Source organism: Tachypleus tridentatus, chromosome 11, assembly GCF_004210375.1.
Source record: "Tachypleus tridentatus isolate NWPU-2018 chromosome 11, ASM421037v1, whole genome shotgun sequence".
Taxonomy (NCBI): Eukaryota; Metazoa; Arthropoda; class Merostomata; order Xiphosura; family Limulidae; genus Tachypleus; species Tachypleus tridentatus.
Window position 1 is genome coordinate 42,800,800 of NC_134835.1, and position 18,388 is coordinate 42,819,187.

Below are 18,388 nucleotides of genomic sequence, written 5' to 3' on the forward strand. Positions count from 1 at the left end.
AGTAATATACATATAAATCCCAAATTAATAATTGTAATTAATATAAATTGGATTATGTAAATTCGTTGTGCCCCTGGCATCGTTGCCTGTCGATCACAAAAAATGAGTTTATTTTCTGTTGGATTGAGGCAAATAAAATCCAAGTATAGAAATAAGATAAATATGGAGCTGGATCTTCGTTTGAAACTGTCGGGCATTGACCTAAAAGTTTCCGAGATTGTTTCAGCAAAGTACATTAAGTGAATCTTAAGACTTTTATTTTTAAATTTTCTGTATTTTTAAAACTAGAATCAAGCTGTAAAGATAGTAAAATACATATATGATACATCAGTTACACATGGTAGAATCTATTTTTAACGGAAGGTGGTCCTTTCGATACAGTAAATAAATTGAAGGTTGGCAAGGTTTGGGAATCCCTAATTTAATGGATATTATCGTAAGCTGCCCCAGAACTCAAATGTAAGCTAACAGTAATAACCCAGTATGTAGAGTTTTGTTGATAAATATAACTTTGTGACAAGCAAATGTTCGTTACACCTGCAAGGAAAGTTTTACGATATGCCTGCGACATTAAGCGATAAATTTCATATTTGTCTAAATAAACACTGGTCACGATAGATTTTTGTCTTGATGGCAACAGATTTACTTGAATCTGGAACGTGCAGGTGAAAACGAAAAAGTTTTATTATTAATAATTCATAATTATTTCCATCCACACACATAGATGATTAAGTACAGTTACCAACGAAACGTTTTGTTTTTTACTCATGGATATCTCCTGAAATAAATACATACTTTCACTGGGGTCCGGCATGACCAGGTGGGTTAAGACGTTCGACTCGTAATCCGAGGGTTGCGAGTTTGAATCCCCGTCGCACCAAACATGTTCGCCCTTTCAACTGTGGGGTCGTTATAAAGTGACGGTCAATCCCACTATTCGTTGGTAAAAGAGTAGCCCAAGAGCTGGCGGTGGGTGGTGATGACTAGCTGCCTTCCATCTAGTCTTATACTGGTAAATTAGGGACGGCTAGCACAGATAGCCCTCGTGTAGCTTTGTGCGAAATTCAAAAAACAAAATAAATTTTACCCTTGACAGCATTGAAGTCAAGGTCATAACTTGCAACAAGTCATTCTCAAACACTTTTATTTTGTATGGGGATTTTTAATGGAAAGATATTCAGATTGTAATGATACAGTTAATAACTGATAATAGTGTATTATTATTCACCATGTTCAGGATCATGTGTTGACAAGAGCGTATTTTAGTCGTATTTTGTTTTTCTCTTCCCTTCCAGCTGTTTGTGAAGAAACATTTACAAAGTTTCAACTATTTATCGATCAACACTTTAATTAAGACAATAAAAACGTGTATATGAAGATAAAATCAAGTCCATTATCCTTTCCCATACAACTCTAGTGTTGTATTATGTCATTAATACATTTATTGTGTTGGAAAAATTGTTTAATATTAATCAGTTGTTAGTCGAAACGTAAAATGTTTACCTGACAATTATATCATATATTATATTGATTGAGTATTAGCTTCTAATGTGTGGTGGTGCTTGAATCGTGCGCGTTGACGTAAATGAACTTTTAAGTAAGAGTTTATAAGATATTTCTATGTTAATGAAGCTGTGGATAATTTCCTCCAGGCACTTCAAGAACAGACTTGTGTCTTAGTTCGAGATTGTGACTCTAGGTGTTATATAGGTCACGCACTTAATCTACGGTTAACTACAGCGGGAAATCAAAATAAAATTGTAATGAATTGCGTATTATAATTGAAAACACGAGAACATCTTTTGACCGGATGCTTGTTCATAGTGTTGAAAATACCATGCTTTTACTAACGCACGTGTTCTATTAATTCCGTGTTTATTTCGATGTTTTGAAAAGAGTATATAATTTGATCTTTGTTTTACTAAACGTATAAATGAATTATGCCTTTTTTGGTCGCCTTTAAACGAGGGGCGTGAAATAACATATATATACACTAAAACGGTAGCGTATGTTCTTTAGATATTTCTACGCGTTGTCAAAATATTTACAAGTAAATCTAAAAGTACATTAAAATGCATTTCCTATGTATGTATTGTTTCATTTCAGTCTATACATACAGCAAATACATTCACTTATGCCTAAGTGTACTGAATATCTTTTACTCTCACTAGCCACCCAAATATAGTCTGTGTATATTTTTACTCTCATTAGTGTTCTGAATACACTTCTGGGTATATATTTTGCTCACTAGTGTCCTGAATACACTTCTGGGTATATATTTTACTCACTAGTGTTCTGAATACATTTCTGGGTATATATTTTGCTCTTACTAGTGTCCTGAATACAATTCTGGGTATATATTTTGCTCTCACTAGTGTCCTGAATACACTTCTGGGTATATATTTTGCTCTTACTAGTGTCCTGAATACAATTCTGGGTATATATTTTGCTTTCACTAGTGTCCTTAATACACTTCTGGGTATATATTTTGCTCTTACTAGTGTCCTGAATACATTTCTGGTTATATTTTTGCTCTCACTAGTGTCCTAAATATACTTCTGAATATATTTTGCTCTCATTAGGCCTTATATTTCCGCTGAGTATTTTACTATCAGTTTAATTAATGGCCTTATATTTCCGCTGAGTATTTTACTGTCAGTTTAATTAATGGCCTTGTGTACGTTTTACTTTCACCAGTGCCCTGAATACACTTTTGCGTACATTTTACTCTCACCAGTGCCTTGAATACACTTCTGCGTACATTTTACTCTGACGAACGTCTGAAATGTACTTCCGTGTGTTTTTATTCTCACCTATGCCCTGAATTTATTTTTGAATTCCATATTTAGTTACTACAGTTCTAAGTATACGGATAAATCCTAAATATAGTTCTTAATGTTGAATAGACCTAGTGTTACTTATATAACAATAACGTAACTAAAATTTTAGACTGTGTATGCGGGAGTACAAAGGATGTTAAAGAGTCATTTTAACTTTTATTTTCTCTAGTCATTTTTGTATAAATATCAGAACAGTGTTAGGGAGCAGCATCCCCCATGGGGAACACGAATATCACACTCCCCTCTTGTTAAAACTCCGTATGCTTATACGTACTGCATTTTGCAATTGTTTCACAACACAAACCATATGGGTTTTTTATACATAAATTTTATACTAAGCACAATGCATTTTTCTCAGCATAAAATAAATTTGATATAATCGGGCAGAAAACAGTAATAAAATTTTCTCGTAAGTAAAGGTTTCCGTTAGCATTAATTATTTTTCTTTTCACGTGAGAAAGTAAAAAGTAGGGACGGGTGTAATTACACATAAGTTCACGTGACATCTTTTAATCTCGCACTAGGCTATGAAAGCGACGCCGTCCTTTCGTGAGCACGAGCTTTAAGAAGCAAAAGACGAGAAACTAGTCACGAGCTACATTACAGGTGTAAGTTTGCTTGGTTTACTATGTCTGGTTTTGTACAGAAACTTAACAAGGTGATTTAAGGATAGCGATATTCATCTGCGCTGTACCAGCTAAAACACTACTTTCTGTTGTTTTGTTTTTTTACCCTCCATCTAAACTGGCTGTTTTCAACACGACGTACCATCATTAACGGATGTGTGAAGAAACGACTATTATGCTGGAAAGTGTAACCTGATTTGAATAAATTAAAACGCCACCTGTGTTAAAAATTATGTACACAATACCATGTAGGTACACCTGTAGTTAAACACGCAGTACCATAAATATAATATATACTTGTTAAGCACACACCAAAAAGACTACACTTGCATAGGTACATACACGCTAACACACGCTTCACAGGTTCAGCTGTACAATACAACATATATCTAACGGGTTCAGCTCTACAACATAGTTAAAATATACAGTAAAATAGTTCTGTGCTACGCCGTTTCATATACAATAACGTAAGCATACGTCTTATTGCAACTCCATTCCTTTACAACTTAAGTGTAAAAAGTATTCATGAAGTTTCAGTTGTTTTATGTTCAGTAAACTTAGTTTATTGTATTTGTACATAGTATCACCTACGATAACATACCCCTGTACTTGTATAGTTTCATGTACGATAACATACACAAATACTACTTAGTTTTATGTACAGTAAGATACATCTCTACTACTTAGCTGCACGTACAGTGACGTGAACCTCATACGCACATATTTGACACGTAGTTGTATATAGCTGTATCTAACAGAAAAAAATGTGCGTGTTTACATAACTCGATGAATAAAGAGAAATACAGGTACATAAACACGTATAGAAATGTGCAGTAACTTTATTTAAATGTGCATATACAAATGTGAGAGTTTTCTTGGCTTGTTAGGAAAGTTTTGAACAAATTCATTATTTTTATTTTCTATATTTCATGATATTGGATGTGAACACAAGAAATGCAAAATAAAGATTTGGAGATAAACATAATACATCAAACACTTGCAGAAAAACTTAAACATTAAATTACCGAAAGTCAAGTGCGCTTGGTTAAGAATCGTGTTCCAAATCCTGTGATGTCCTTGGAACACTTTAATCGTTGTCTGGCCATCATTACTCGCTGTTGCTCAACGCTGCTATTTTCGTTGTAACGAGCTTCTGCGAATCAGAGCATTTTAACTTTAGCTTCTAATCAAAGCTACCTACACAGATAAGAACACAATATTAACCCAACAGTTAATATAGTTAATTTAATATGCAGGTGTGATCTTAAGCCACACATGATGAACAAACTTCCCTTATATTCTACTCTGTACATGGACCCTGACTTTCAAAGCCACTTTGAAAAATAAAAAACAACATCAAATGAACAAAAGTCATGGAGATGACTTTAAAGGTATGTCAGAGAAAAGGACTACATGAACACTACTTTCATTTTCCTTGGTTCTTAAAATATTTTGATAGTCTTGACCTTCTTGGTATCCTGGTTATGCCCCTCCACTAGGTGGCTCAGTGGTAGTTCCGAGGGATATTTATGCTAAAAATTGGGATTAGATACCCGCGATAAGCAGAACCCGTTGTGTGGCTTTGGGCATGACAACAAACAAACAAAATACTGGTCGTACAATGCAGGAATTTCGTCTCGCATGACTGATGTCGGAACTTTGTTCTGTCGTTATCTTTCATGCTGTATGAAAAGTTTGTGGCAACCGTAATGCCTTACGATTAAGTTTATTTACGTATCCAGTACTTTTTCTTGCTTCAGTAATTCCATTACGCTCAGACCATTTTTATAAAAATCTTCTCTCTCAAGCTCAAAGTGTTTTTGTACAGTTTTCTGTCAATGTAATCGGGAAAATAGCTCGAGCACTTATGGTTTGTGTTACTTTATAAAAGTGTTCTGAATTATATTGAACACAGCAACTCTTTTCTGGATGGGTAGGTGATGTATTCTGGATGATCAGTCTACGAATGGGGCACTGTTAAGGTGATTTTTTTACCTCCTTTATGGGCTCTGCTAAACTCACATTATTGTAAAGAATTATCTTTGAAATTAATGTGGCTGGAACTTCCCTTTGTTGTTTCGCTGTACGCACATTTATTCTTCCCATAAAAAGGTTTTGACAAATTCCACTACCCTTAAATTACTTCATGGCAGCATTGCACTTTATCAGTTTGAAATTTTGTTATCAGTTTTACAGTTTATAGGTTTGGATCCAAGAGCACTTTAAACAGTTTTATTGCATAATTTTGTACTTGGTTGTTTGCCATTTGAAATTTTAGCATTTACTTTTAACTAAAAATCCCCGACACTTTAATTATTATCTGTTTGTCTATGGATCTATGGATCATATGTTACCATTAGGAAATAAGACAGAAATCGACGTTTAGAAATAGTAAAACGTCGCAGAATGTAGTTTGCAGTAATTACCTAATTAATTGACAAACTTAATGTATAATTCAATACGAATAATGTTATTTAAGTTACTCTTATATACTGAAATATCAAATACTTTACATGCGTGGTTTTATGGACAGTTGAATAAGTACACGTACTTCAATGTTAAAGTGTTATTTTAAAGTTCCTTGATTTCAAAAAATTATGTTCACGCACACAGCTTTATATGCTAAACCTAAGTATGCTGAGATTTCAGACAAGATGGCCGTCGGTAGAGTTTAAAAACCGCTTTCCTCAAGGTTTGTTACTGACTGGGCCATTGAAACAAATAAAAAAGAATCCGGAATGGTGTTTTAGTTGTTCTTTATTGTCCGGTTCTTTTCTGGCGCTAAAACGCAAGATAAACAGGTAGAACGGGTAGTATTGGTGATCCTAGGTCATGAATAATCCGACTAACAGTGTAGTGCTAGTTTTGTAGTTTTAACATGCAATGCAACTCCCATTTTATTTCAGCCATAATTCTGGGTTCACAAAAACATTGATGTAATCCGTTAGATACTGGGAATATAGCAAGCCTACTTTTAGTAAGACTCGATACCTACAACTCTAAAGACATTGCAAAGATAGAAATTAGATATTTAACGTTATAATGGATGAGTTGAGGCCTAACTTTAACAATATCGTTTGTGAAACTTAAGTTAAAATTAAATGAAATTATATTTTTATATCCAATATCTGAACATTTATGGTCAATTTTCACTAATGTGAAGAATACTGAAACAAAACATGTAGTCTAAAAAAGTGTCACTTTACCAGTGATATTTTGATTTATTTGTAGGCGTGTTACCATTTTCAGGAATGATTTACATGATGGGGGCAAATAAGAGTCGGAAAATCATTACTTAGGTCTTGTACCTTGACGTTTTGGTTAGACGTTGATCTGATTCTGAATGTTGGAGAGTGTATTCGTCATTTAAATTGTATATTGAAAGTAACTATTGGTAAGCAAAATGTTCATGACCCAAGGATGCTTGCTTACTGACTATTTACATGAATCTACATGAACGTGAACGGATAGATAATCAGTAAAGTGCAGGAACTTACTCTTCAAGCGTAGTAAGACAAATCATTTTTTGGAGGTAATGGTTTTTAAGAGAGACTGCCATGAGCCATAAGGAGCAAACGAATTATATTTTATTCATATTCAATCGGTCTCATAAACATTTTTAAAAATCTAAAACTAAATAGTTAATTCTTGTGTATCAACACTTAAAAACATATAACAAAAATATCTTTACTACAAGTCCTTGTTTACCATACATTTTACAACTGATTTTTTCTCATAACTTGCAGCAAGCAAGGTGTGGACTCGAACGTATCTTTCAGCAGCTGTTCTTTTTTATAACTCTAATACGAAAATTCGTATTTTCTCACACACAGACACATCTTTAAATTATTAAATATTTGTTTATATTGAATAACTACTGTAATCCTGGAATGGCCTGGTGGTGAGGGCGCTTGACTCAGAATGTGCGAATCTCAGGTTCGAATAATAGTCACGCCAAACATGCCATTTCAGATATGAGAGCGTTATAAAGTGACGGTCAATCCTACTATTCGTTGATAAAAGAATAGTTTAAGAGTTGGCGGTGGGTGGTGTTGATTAGCTGTCTTGCTACTAATCTACACTGCTAAATTAGGGACGGTTTTACGCGAAATTCCAACACAAAATAAAACCAAATACCAAATTCTCACATGATTTACAACAGTTGTAAATCGTACACACTGGATTCCATTTTTAACAGTTATTCATAATACAGATTGACCCGCTAAACCAAGGACGAATCCATAGTCTATACGTTTTTTTGACTATTTCTGTTTTTGTCACGTTTTTAATGCTGGATTTAAGATGGTCAACAATTATTAGATTCGATTCAATTTTCTAAAAATGATTAATCTATTTCAGAACTTCAAAATGGTTGCAGTGATATACTTAAAGAAAAGCTAAACCCAGTGTAGATTTGAATAGAAATTTTGCTTTTCTTGTATTTAGAACGTCATATGTAATGATAATAAGAAATACAAACTTGGATCTTCTGTACTGTGTAGCAGTATTTTAACAAATTGTTAAAGTAAATTATTCGTATTTGTGCGCGATAATAAAATAGCTCACTTGTATCCATTTCAAGTAAAATACAAATACTTAGACTGGTTAAACAGAAAGTAGTACAGTTGAAAAGTGTTACATGAGTAGTGAAATGAAAAAAAGGACATTTCTGTTAGAGTTGGATGAAAACCTACACACACTTCTATTAGTTGGATGAAAACATATAAAAGTAAATACTTTTCGGTATTAATAAGCGTATTTTATTCATTAGTCACTATCGAAATATCTAATCAAAATATACAAATATGTTCAACAAAATTCGGTGATCCGACAAAGTCCCAAATCAAGAAATGTGTCAGTTGTAATGAAAAAATTACTTATTTATTTCAATATCAAGAAAGTTGAGAAACTTGGTTTGTTTGTTTTATTGTTGAGTCTTTTTGGCCCAAAGTTACTCGAGGGTCAAGCGAAACTACGTAATGTGCTATCTGTGATGAGACCATTTCGGGTATCGAACTTACATTTTTTCGTGATAACCCCTCACATTTATATTTAAGTTACTAAGCCATCTGAAAAAAAACCCTTTCAGTTTGTTTATTCTCGATGTTCTTGTTTTTGTTATTGACTATAAAATACATATAAAAACACATTAAAAAGAGTATATATATATTAAGCATTCAGGTTTTTGTTAGAAAGCTTGACAACTTTGCAAGGATGCCTGTTATACTTAAGCATAAATAACACACCAATAACAAACCACGATTAAGAACAATTAGTCCAATGCTATTGAGTTTAGTTTTTCGGATTTGAGCCCTGCCTCATGTGAGCATACTTGAATTCACTCACACACTTACTATATACATATATACACCACAAACGCAAGTAAACCCAAGAGCCATAGTATATATACTTTTATACTGGTTAAGACTACCGTCATTCTCTGCCAAGTTTAAAATCAATGGACGAAATCTGGGCTCTCAGGTGTTCAGGGGTAACAAGAGGGTGTGTTACTAGAGAAAAAGACCTTGGACAGTTCTCTACCCCCTGGAGACAGGTTTACAAGACCCTACCTGGGGCAGGCCTGGCGCCTCTTCTCTTTCGTCTATAGGGTCAGCAGCAAAAGGAATTTGTTTGGTGCCTTCAAAATGTCGCTTTCTACCTTTGTAGGTATATCTAGAAGAGACACTCCTCTCTTCTGATTCGGCTCGGTTCCGCTACTCTGTTGTGCCCTCTCTCTCTTTTTTTTTTTTTTCTTTTTTGTCAATGTAGTCGGGATCACAATCAAAACACGTGCACGTGCAGTGTCGATAGTATAAGCTTGCTTTCAAAATAAGTGAAGGGACCAAGGAATAGTTGACATTGGGCTCAAACACACAACGTAATGAAACATTATCAACCAGTCTCTGTTACAAGCGCTAATTTTTAATGTTATTGTTTTGCTGCTGCTGAACAAACAAATAAAATAAGTGTTTATGTACAGAATATTTTGATACTGGTCTTACTAACCAGTTATATTAGCATTACTTGGGCAAAGCATCTTTCTGAAAACAATGTAGTTTGGTATAATGACATAAAGTAAAACAACTTCGCCGTGGTTTACTGCAGAACGAGTGTGTGAAATACATCTTTATGTTTGAAGTGAGCGGTTTGATTTGCTATCATGCACCTACATAAGTCATCACGTCTTACAGATCTGATACATATTTCATAAGACTTCTCACTGACCTCAAGGCTAAGCCAGCGCGATGTTCGACCAAGGACACAGCTTTCTTTGACAGGGAAGCTCTTATGAGAATGACCTTGTGATGATGGTCGCCACCTGGCAGACAAAGTGAACTTTACCCTGAAGTTTTATTACAGCGAAAGTTTTAGGGGAGAAGCCAGTAACATACGATTTACTAAATAAATTAGAAATTCATTTTGTGCTTAAGTATTAGTTCAATACGTTAAAATGAAATTGTGGCTACTATGTAGCTTCACTTGTGTCGTGTTTTGTATAAGACTTGAGTGGTTAGTCTTAACATTATGCGTTTACGGACTTAAAAACGTTAAAAACCAAGGGCGAGTTTTCTTGCCCTTGGTGGGCTGAGCACAGATAATCCATTGTGAAGTTTTGCGCTTAATTTAAAAAAAACAACAAAACAGTTATAATATATTTTTACTTGTTATGGTGGAGACTTTTGCTTTATAAAACGAGTTTGAGATCTAAAGAGTATTATTTTTCACCTGTGTTACCATGTTTTACGCTATTTTTCAAGTATTTTGTCATCTTGTCCAAAAGGAAGACAACAGAATTAGCGTACATCGGTAAGGTGTTCTTTGTGAGTAATTTATTTGTATTTGTCTTCAAAAACGTTACATGTTAGTCTATTTTGAATTTTCGCACAAAGCTACATGCGGACTATCTGCACGTATTAGAGACGGCTATCTCTAATTTTGCAGTGTAAGAGTAGAGGGAAGGCAGCTAGTCATCACCACCCACCTCCAACTCTTGGGCTACTCTTTTACGAACGAATAGTGGGATTGACAGTAACATTATAACGCCCCCACGGCTGAAAGGGCGAACATGTTTAGTACGACGGAGATTCGAACCCGCGATCCTCGGTTTACGAGTCTAGTGTCTTAACCACTTGGCCATGCTGGGCCAAGAAGGAAGACAGCTAGTACTTATCCACTGCCAACTCTTGGGCTACTCTTTTACCAACGAATAGTGTGATTGACCGTAACTTATAACGCTCCATGACTGAAAGGGCAAGCATATTTGATATGACTGGGATTCGAACCTGTAATTCTCAGATTACGAGCCGAGCACCTTAACCACCTGGCCGGGCCCTACATTGTAGCCACAACAACTCGCGTTGTGCCAATACATGAAGTTTATCGCCAGTCATCAACTTACTTCTTCAGATTTTACAACTGATAATGTCAGTATTTCCGAATCATTTCAAGTTGTGATGTCATTTCATGTGATGTAAACACTGGTTAGTAGTATGTAAATTCACACACACACACACAAATAACTAATCTCTATTCATTATTTAGGTATGTCAGAAGGTTTCATAATATCCCAGTAGAACGTCAGAGTTAGCCATTTCTGTCTGACAATTCTTAGTCTATGTTAATATTGAATTATTGGTGAGAAGAACCGCTACTGTTTTCATTGTGCGTCACGAACTTGAATAGTTTATCGTTATATTCGATGAGACGTGCAAAATGATGAGATATGAGGACTAGAAATGTTTACTTGGAACGTTGTAGAACATAACAATTTGTCGTGAAAACTTGGGAGGAAAGTTTATTAGTAGGAAAATAGAGAATAGTGACAAATTAAATCTAGAAATGTTTATTTGAAACGCTGTAGAACACAAGTTACATAACATGACAACTGAGAAGAGTGGCTAGCTTGTGTATTTGTAATGTTTCATCACACGGAAACATTACGTGGACACTATTGTGTAACAGGAAAACTTACGTTTGTAAATGTGTCAGTACACAACAGCCTAACTTGAAAACTTAAAACAGGTGTAAAATAGAGAATGATATGACCTAAGTTGTTGTTTTTCTAAGTTAATTGTGGAATATTTCAACGAAATAGTGGTTTTTAGGCTTGAAGGTTAATTTATTCAGAGATAGCCAGTTATAAAATTCTATTTGCTCGTAGTTGTGTTATGTTACTCTTATCTCCTTGTGTCCCACGAGTAAGAGAAACCTAAGAATTCATGCACCAAGAATATAATAAATTTTTCTAACTCGGGTAATTTTTAAATTTTGTTTTGTATTACGCGTTTGTAAAATGTTCCTTTTAACCGTTTACACTGCAAGTAATACCGTGTTTCTCCGATAATAAGACCTACCCATAAAATAAGACCTAGTGTGATTTTTGGGGATAGTTTTAATATAAGCCCTACCCTTAAACTAAGCCGTAGTTAAGAATGGCAGGAAGAGGAAAGAAATAAAAAAAAATTAATTTATTAATTAGTTTAATAGTTAGTTAATTAGTTTGTTTAAGTATTAATCAGTTAGTTTAATAGTTTAATAATAGTTTATTTTATAACTTCATTTTTTTAATATATCAAAATAAGACATCCCCCGAAAATAAGCCCTAGTGTCATATTTTGGAGTGAAAATTAATATAAGCCCTGTCTTATTTTCGGAGAAACACGGTACCAGTCTGTTTCTTAATCAGAATTAATGTGTGCTAATTTCTTAACTCGTTAATAGTTATGTTGTAACCTTTATAACTATGGCATACATTTGTTTTCGACTTTTGGTGCACACAATGCAAATACTTACAATATTTTGAGCATTTTTTAAAGGTTTCTTTATCTTATCGCAAGGTTACGTAATATAATAGGCGCTTTGTCCGCCGCTATGAATCCGCAATTTACTGCTCACCCACCATGAATTTGAGCGTTTGGATAAGCGTCACTTGGTGTTTTATCTAAAAATCTGGTGTTCCAGTTTTATGATTGATTATCTGGGATCCATCAGTTTTGCAATGATCCTTTAAGAGTGTGCAACTATAAGTCAAAGGCTAGGTTGAGATGCACCAAGTACATGATTATAATTAAGTTTACCATAGAAGAAATTAGCTACTATTTAAAACCAGGTATTTTAACCGAATAAAAAAAAACAGAGAGAGAGAGACGTATTCCTTAAAATAGTATAAACTGTGTTAGCTTCTATATATTGTTCAGGATTTTGAAGAACAGTGGCTCGAATTGGTTGAGAAAATTATAGCTTAGCAGAAGTGTTTGATTCACGAGGGCTTGAGGTTCGCTGTAGTAATAATGTCTATCGTGTGTGGGTTGAGAGAAGATAGGGACAGAAAGGTTAATATTAGTCACGTGAGCAGCCACAACTATACAAGTTGAGGATAGGTTTGTTATAATGCAGCTTACTCTGAAGAGACGAAATGGTGAAGACCACTGAAGCTAGGTAAATGACTTAGTACTAATCCACGCCCTCTTTTGCCGTGTGATTATCCAACCCGACCGAGGCCCACAGTAATTTTGTGTTTAGATTGGAAACGTCGCTTCCATCATGTTATTCCATGAGAGTTACTCATTATTTCGGACCCTAAAGAAGAAATTAGGGTGGTTCTGATATAAGCTTGAGAAGCTAGTTGGGTCTTTGAATACAAATGAACTATATTTAAGTAGCAACTTGGTTGTTTACAGTGTTTATATTGAAAAGCATTATGGCAATACGTTGTGATGAACACGCGGATTGATATTGTACCTGTTGTATTTTCTTCCTTAGACGAAACCAAGTTGACGCTATAACCTGCCTGACGCGTGAAGTTTATGTACAGTTATCACATCCTGTTTTGCCCTTGCTAACGGACACTTGATAGAACATGGTTGACTTGATAATAACTCACGTGACGGATAATAGAGAATGTCTTGCACGTTTACTGTATAAATAACTATAACAAAACAATGCGTTCTTTTAACCTTACCCACAAAATGTTAGATGGATAAAGTTATCAAGTTGGTGTAGTGTTTTTTAACAACAAGATATTTGGTAGATATACGAACTTGGGCTAAGTTGTTTTTATCAGTGCTGAGGCCTTGGTAATGAAAGAGCTTTGGTTATACTTTGTTGGCGAGACCTTGGTAATTAAGAGCGTTGTTGTCACGTTGTTTTAATCTTGTTTACGAGACATTAGTAATTAAAGAGCGTTGGAGGCACTCTGTTTTAATTTTGTTAATGATATCTTCGTAGTTAACCCTCGAATGCCACCATGATTGTATAGCACCTGGTATTAGACTGAAAACTTGCTGCTGACATTAGGGTTAAGAGCACTGGTAGTACTTTATTTTAAACCTAATGACGATAACTTGATAATTAAAGAACGTTGGTAGCACTGTGTTTTGATATTGTTGAAGAGACATCTTGGTAATTGAATGTGTTGGTAACATTTTATGTAACGATGTCGTATTTTTGTAAAAATTTACTAGTTATTCGCTTTATCACTGTTATGGTTTTATGGGTTTATGTATAAAAAGTCTCAAGCTTCCGTTAAGAGAGAGAGTGTTTTTGAAAAGTTTGGTTTAGGTTGTGATAATTTCGGACAGAGATTTTTCTCTATCGAACTAGAAAGAGTTTTTGAACCTAGATATCAATCGTAGGTATTTGTTATAAGCTATCATTAACTTTTTATTAACGACTCTAATAAACGTTAGTAAGTTTGGGGATAATAATTAGTCTTAACTTCTGTAGGTATTGTGCTCTTGAGAAATGTTGAAAACCGTTTTAAAAATTATTTACAGTTTTTGGTGCAGTTGACATTTGAACAATGAACTTTTCCAACTGTACATCTAATGTGAATTTCAACTTTGGATTTATAACATGAAGCATTCTGTTAGAGCTCCATTCCTGTGTAGTTCAGTAGTCTCCCTAGTCCAGTGTTTACAGACTCCCCTTATATCGGCATGGGGTATTAATATAGTAGCTATATATGTTTTACAAGCACATACATAACATATGGTTTGCTGATCACCATGTATATAGTGATCATACATACAGTAACACTATCAGTGACATCATTGTGGTAATGATATCAGGCGTAAAAGCCATTCAGCCTGCTTAAAGTCCATCCAAATGTCATTGTCTCCCGGTATAGCATCTTACACCAACTATGCATTTCATAAAACTGTTTAAATGGGACAGTACTGTTATTGTACAGATTCACGTCCATGATGGACGCAAGAACAATTTAACTTAAAGTGAAAATACAATCGCCAAAAAGTAAACAAAGAAACTTAAGGTTTGAAACGTAGTGTTGACATTATTTCCTCAAGTTACAAATCACTATTTTGACTCCATTTATTTAGGAGAATCAAGACTGATTTGTAGCTTCAGTTAATAATATTAACACTACATCTCAAACATTAACTTTGTTTGTTTTTTGGCGATTTATTTCCTCTTTAAGCCACCTATTTTTTTCTGTACTTTTTTTGAAGATCTCTATTCTTCCTTTTTAAACTAATATTTGTTAATAGTCTTGTATATATACATATGCTATTAGTAGCATAATTTGTTAATTTGTGATTATTAAGTTAAAATGTTATAGTTTGTATGTATCAACAGACATTAAGCTAATATTATATACTTTGGATATCAAGTGGCAGTAACTGAGGTAATATACTTTATGTACATGGATGCTACAGACAGGATAGCTTGTTCATTAGTGAGCATTGAGCTAAAATGATATACTTTGTGTGTATCAACAGGCTCTAAAGTAATATTGTACACTTTGGATACAAGGAAACTCTAGCTAAGATTGCAGACTTTATATATACATGGATGCTACAGGCATCATAGTTTGTTTAAAAAGAGAACAATAAGCTAAAACAGTGTTTGTTGTGTGTACAGCAGGCAATAAACTAATATGGTTACCCTGTGTATCAGTGGGCTACAACTAATACACACAAAGCTTTTGTGTGAGGTGATGCCACATTTTTATACTTAACTTTTCTTTATATTAAATCACGGTATGTTTCTTAAATGTTATTATGTGATTGCTTTCTGAAAATAAGTTGTCACCGTTAATTGCTATATATAGTAGTTTTTAAAGTGTGTAATTTCTGTATAGATATATAACTGATAAAGTCAAAGGTCATCTATATGTATATACAAGTTTTTTAATTATTACCATGCAATAGAAGATGTTTTAATATAACTTCTGTATATATATTTTCTCTTTCGTACAAAACTGTGTACACAAGTGCTACAATGAAAACTTGCAAGCTTTCTGAGATAATCGGACATGTTAGTTTACTGCAGTAAAAAAGTATTAGTTCAGTCCAGCTAGAAACTTTTTATTTGTTGAAACCTCAGAATGAACACAAACCACCAACTTCATCATACAGTAAAGAAAACAAAGCCGAGTATAGGTAAGTATGGGGCTGGGAGTGGGAAGATGAAGCCTCAGTTTTTAAACAATTTAAAAAATAAAAACCAATACATGTTATAAGACATTCAATTCAAGTAACCAGTATATTTAATTTTTAAGACTCAAGAGATTCATTTAGTTTACATTTTTCTAACAGATACAAGATCTTAAATACATGTTACAAAATTGTTTAGAATTTGGCTCCTATACCATAATTTCATAGTTATATTCTTAATAAGTACTTTTTTGTAGCAAAAACAATCAATTATCTTTAGAGTACATTGTTTTCATATGCCTGCAGTATGGTGTTATTTTAAAATACCATATATCAACAAGATAAATGAAAAAAAATTGGAAATTTAAAAATCTGCAGACAGGGATCATAAAAAAATAAACAAACAAGACTGTAGATACTGTAGACATTAGTTACTCAAACTACAAACCTGTATTTTGGCTCCAGCCTGTTATTTAGAATTACATTTGATAGAGTCAAAATATGGATATTTAGTTTTGAGTAAATAATGTCTACAGTGTCCCTAAACTTATTTCATCATTTTTTCTTACAATCCCTATTTGCAGGCTTTTAAATTCCTAATTTTCTATTTATTTTGATTGCAGATGTTTTTGTGCTTAACTATAGACAAATGATTACTTGATGTGATAACTAACTTAATATACTGTATGATAACAAGCATAGCTAGTAGTTAGCTGATTCAGATCATGATGATTTACTATAGCTATTAACCATTTGATCACATTAGTTTGAGGTGTAAAATGCAAAGCTGCAGCTGGAGATTATAAAGCAGATTTGCTAGAGAATATAGTGAGCATTAATAGTTTCTGTGTAACTACATTATTTATATATAATGTACAGTGATAAGCAAATATATCCCTAGATTAAGACACAACCCTAAGTGTGAAAAAAAATGTTACCAGTAGAAAAGAGGCCTTTTCATTTAAAACATTGCTTTAAATAAACATTCATGCCTTTTAAAGTAATTTTCTAACGAATGTGTGCAATAAAATTTAATATCGTGTGTACTGATGTTTTTTTTCTCCCTCACTTCATACATAATACAGGGGTTGGCTCCCTAAAGAAATCAGTTGTATAGTATACAAACCCTCCCCGCTAGTACAGCGGTATGTCTACGAATTTACAACACTAAAATCAGGGGTTTGATTCCCCTCGGTGGGCTCAGCAGATAGCCCGATGTGGCTTTGTTAGAAGAAAACACACACACACAGTATACAAAACACTGAGTATGTACATGCTATAGTCATGCCATCTGATGTTCATCTATTATTGGTTGGTGATTCCTGTTTCACACTGTAGATATGTTTTTAATATGATGTAAAACATAGAAAAAAAAATCGACTTATCAACTTCCCTACGACTTTCAGTGTATTACTTATTATTTTACAGTAGGTTTAGTCGCAATGTGCCAAGCTTGTTTGCTCTTGATTGACAATAGAATAACAATAAGGTGAAATACAAACGGGCCATTTTGAACATATTTTCTTTTCTTTGTAAGTCTAACATGTTGTTTTTTTTTGTACATTTTCATACGTGTACAGTTTTATCAGTCAATAATAAAAGTTTTAAATAGTTGCTTGACGGTAATCATTAGTGTTTAAGATGCCTGAACTTTCTATTAGAATTCTATGCAATTCCTTGGTTTCCCTACTATGAATTACTGTCGTGGTTTATGATGTGACAGGCAGTAATCTTATAACAAAGTACTGTTATACTACCAATGTTGCGGTACCTTTGTTAAACATTGCTATATTGTCATTGATTTATTGTAGTGTTCCTTTACAATGCATTATTGTGGTGGACATCTATTGTTGTGTTACACCATAGCATTATGTGGTCTGTGACACTTTACGTAGTCTTTCCTTTACAAAGCACTTTGTAAAGTGTTTGTGGCGCGTTCAGATATTTTACAAACTGTTGTGTTCTTAATAACGTGACAGGCTGATTTTTTTAAAATGTCATTTATCCCTTAATATATTTTCACAGGCTTGTTGTGTAGTTTTTGTTTTGTAATAATATACACTTTGATAGTGTGATAAACCTCCATTAAAAAACTCTAAACGTTTTGTTTCGTTATTAAAACTTTCCCTCGATTTCTCTTTTTCATTTATTTATTTTTTTCTGCTATGGGGTTATATAGGCTAGAGCTAACTATCCCATAGTTATTGTGTGAAGGTTATATGAACGACGTTAAATTTCATGCATTAATCCTTGTAGATGATCCCAGATCTGTTATTTTGAGTAAACTAGGAAGAAACACACAAGTTAGAACAAGTGTCTTTCTTATTTTTAGAACACCAGTCGTGATTCTGTTTTGTGCAGGGTTTCATATCAAAGAAAGAGAAAGCTATGGCTTGCTGTGCACTCTGTTTATTCATAAGTGATTTTTCTACCAGCAAATGATCTGTTACTAAAAAAAAAAATGTCGCCAATATGTTTCCTACGTAGCTTAGGGAGATTTGAAAAAAAGCAAAAACTTTAAGCTTCA

The 18,388-nt window shown here is 33.8% G+C and overlaps 1 protein-coding gene across 1 annotated transcript in view; it reads left to right on the forward strand.

The window, feature by feature from the left end:
- LOC143232040 (unconventional myosin-Vb-like) overlaps window positions 1–18,388 on the forward strand; it is a 229,144-nt gene that overhangs the window by 118,056 nt on the left and 92,700 nt on the right.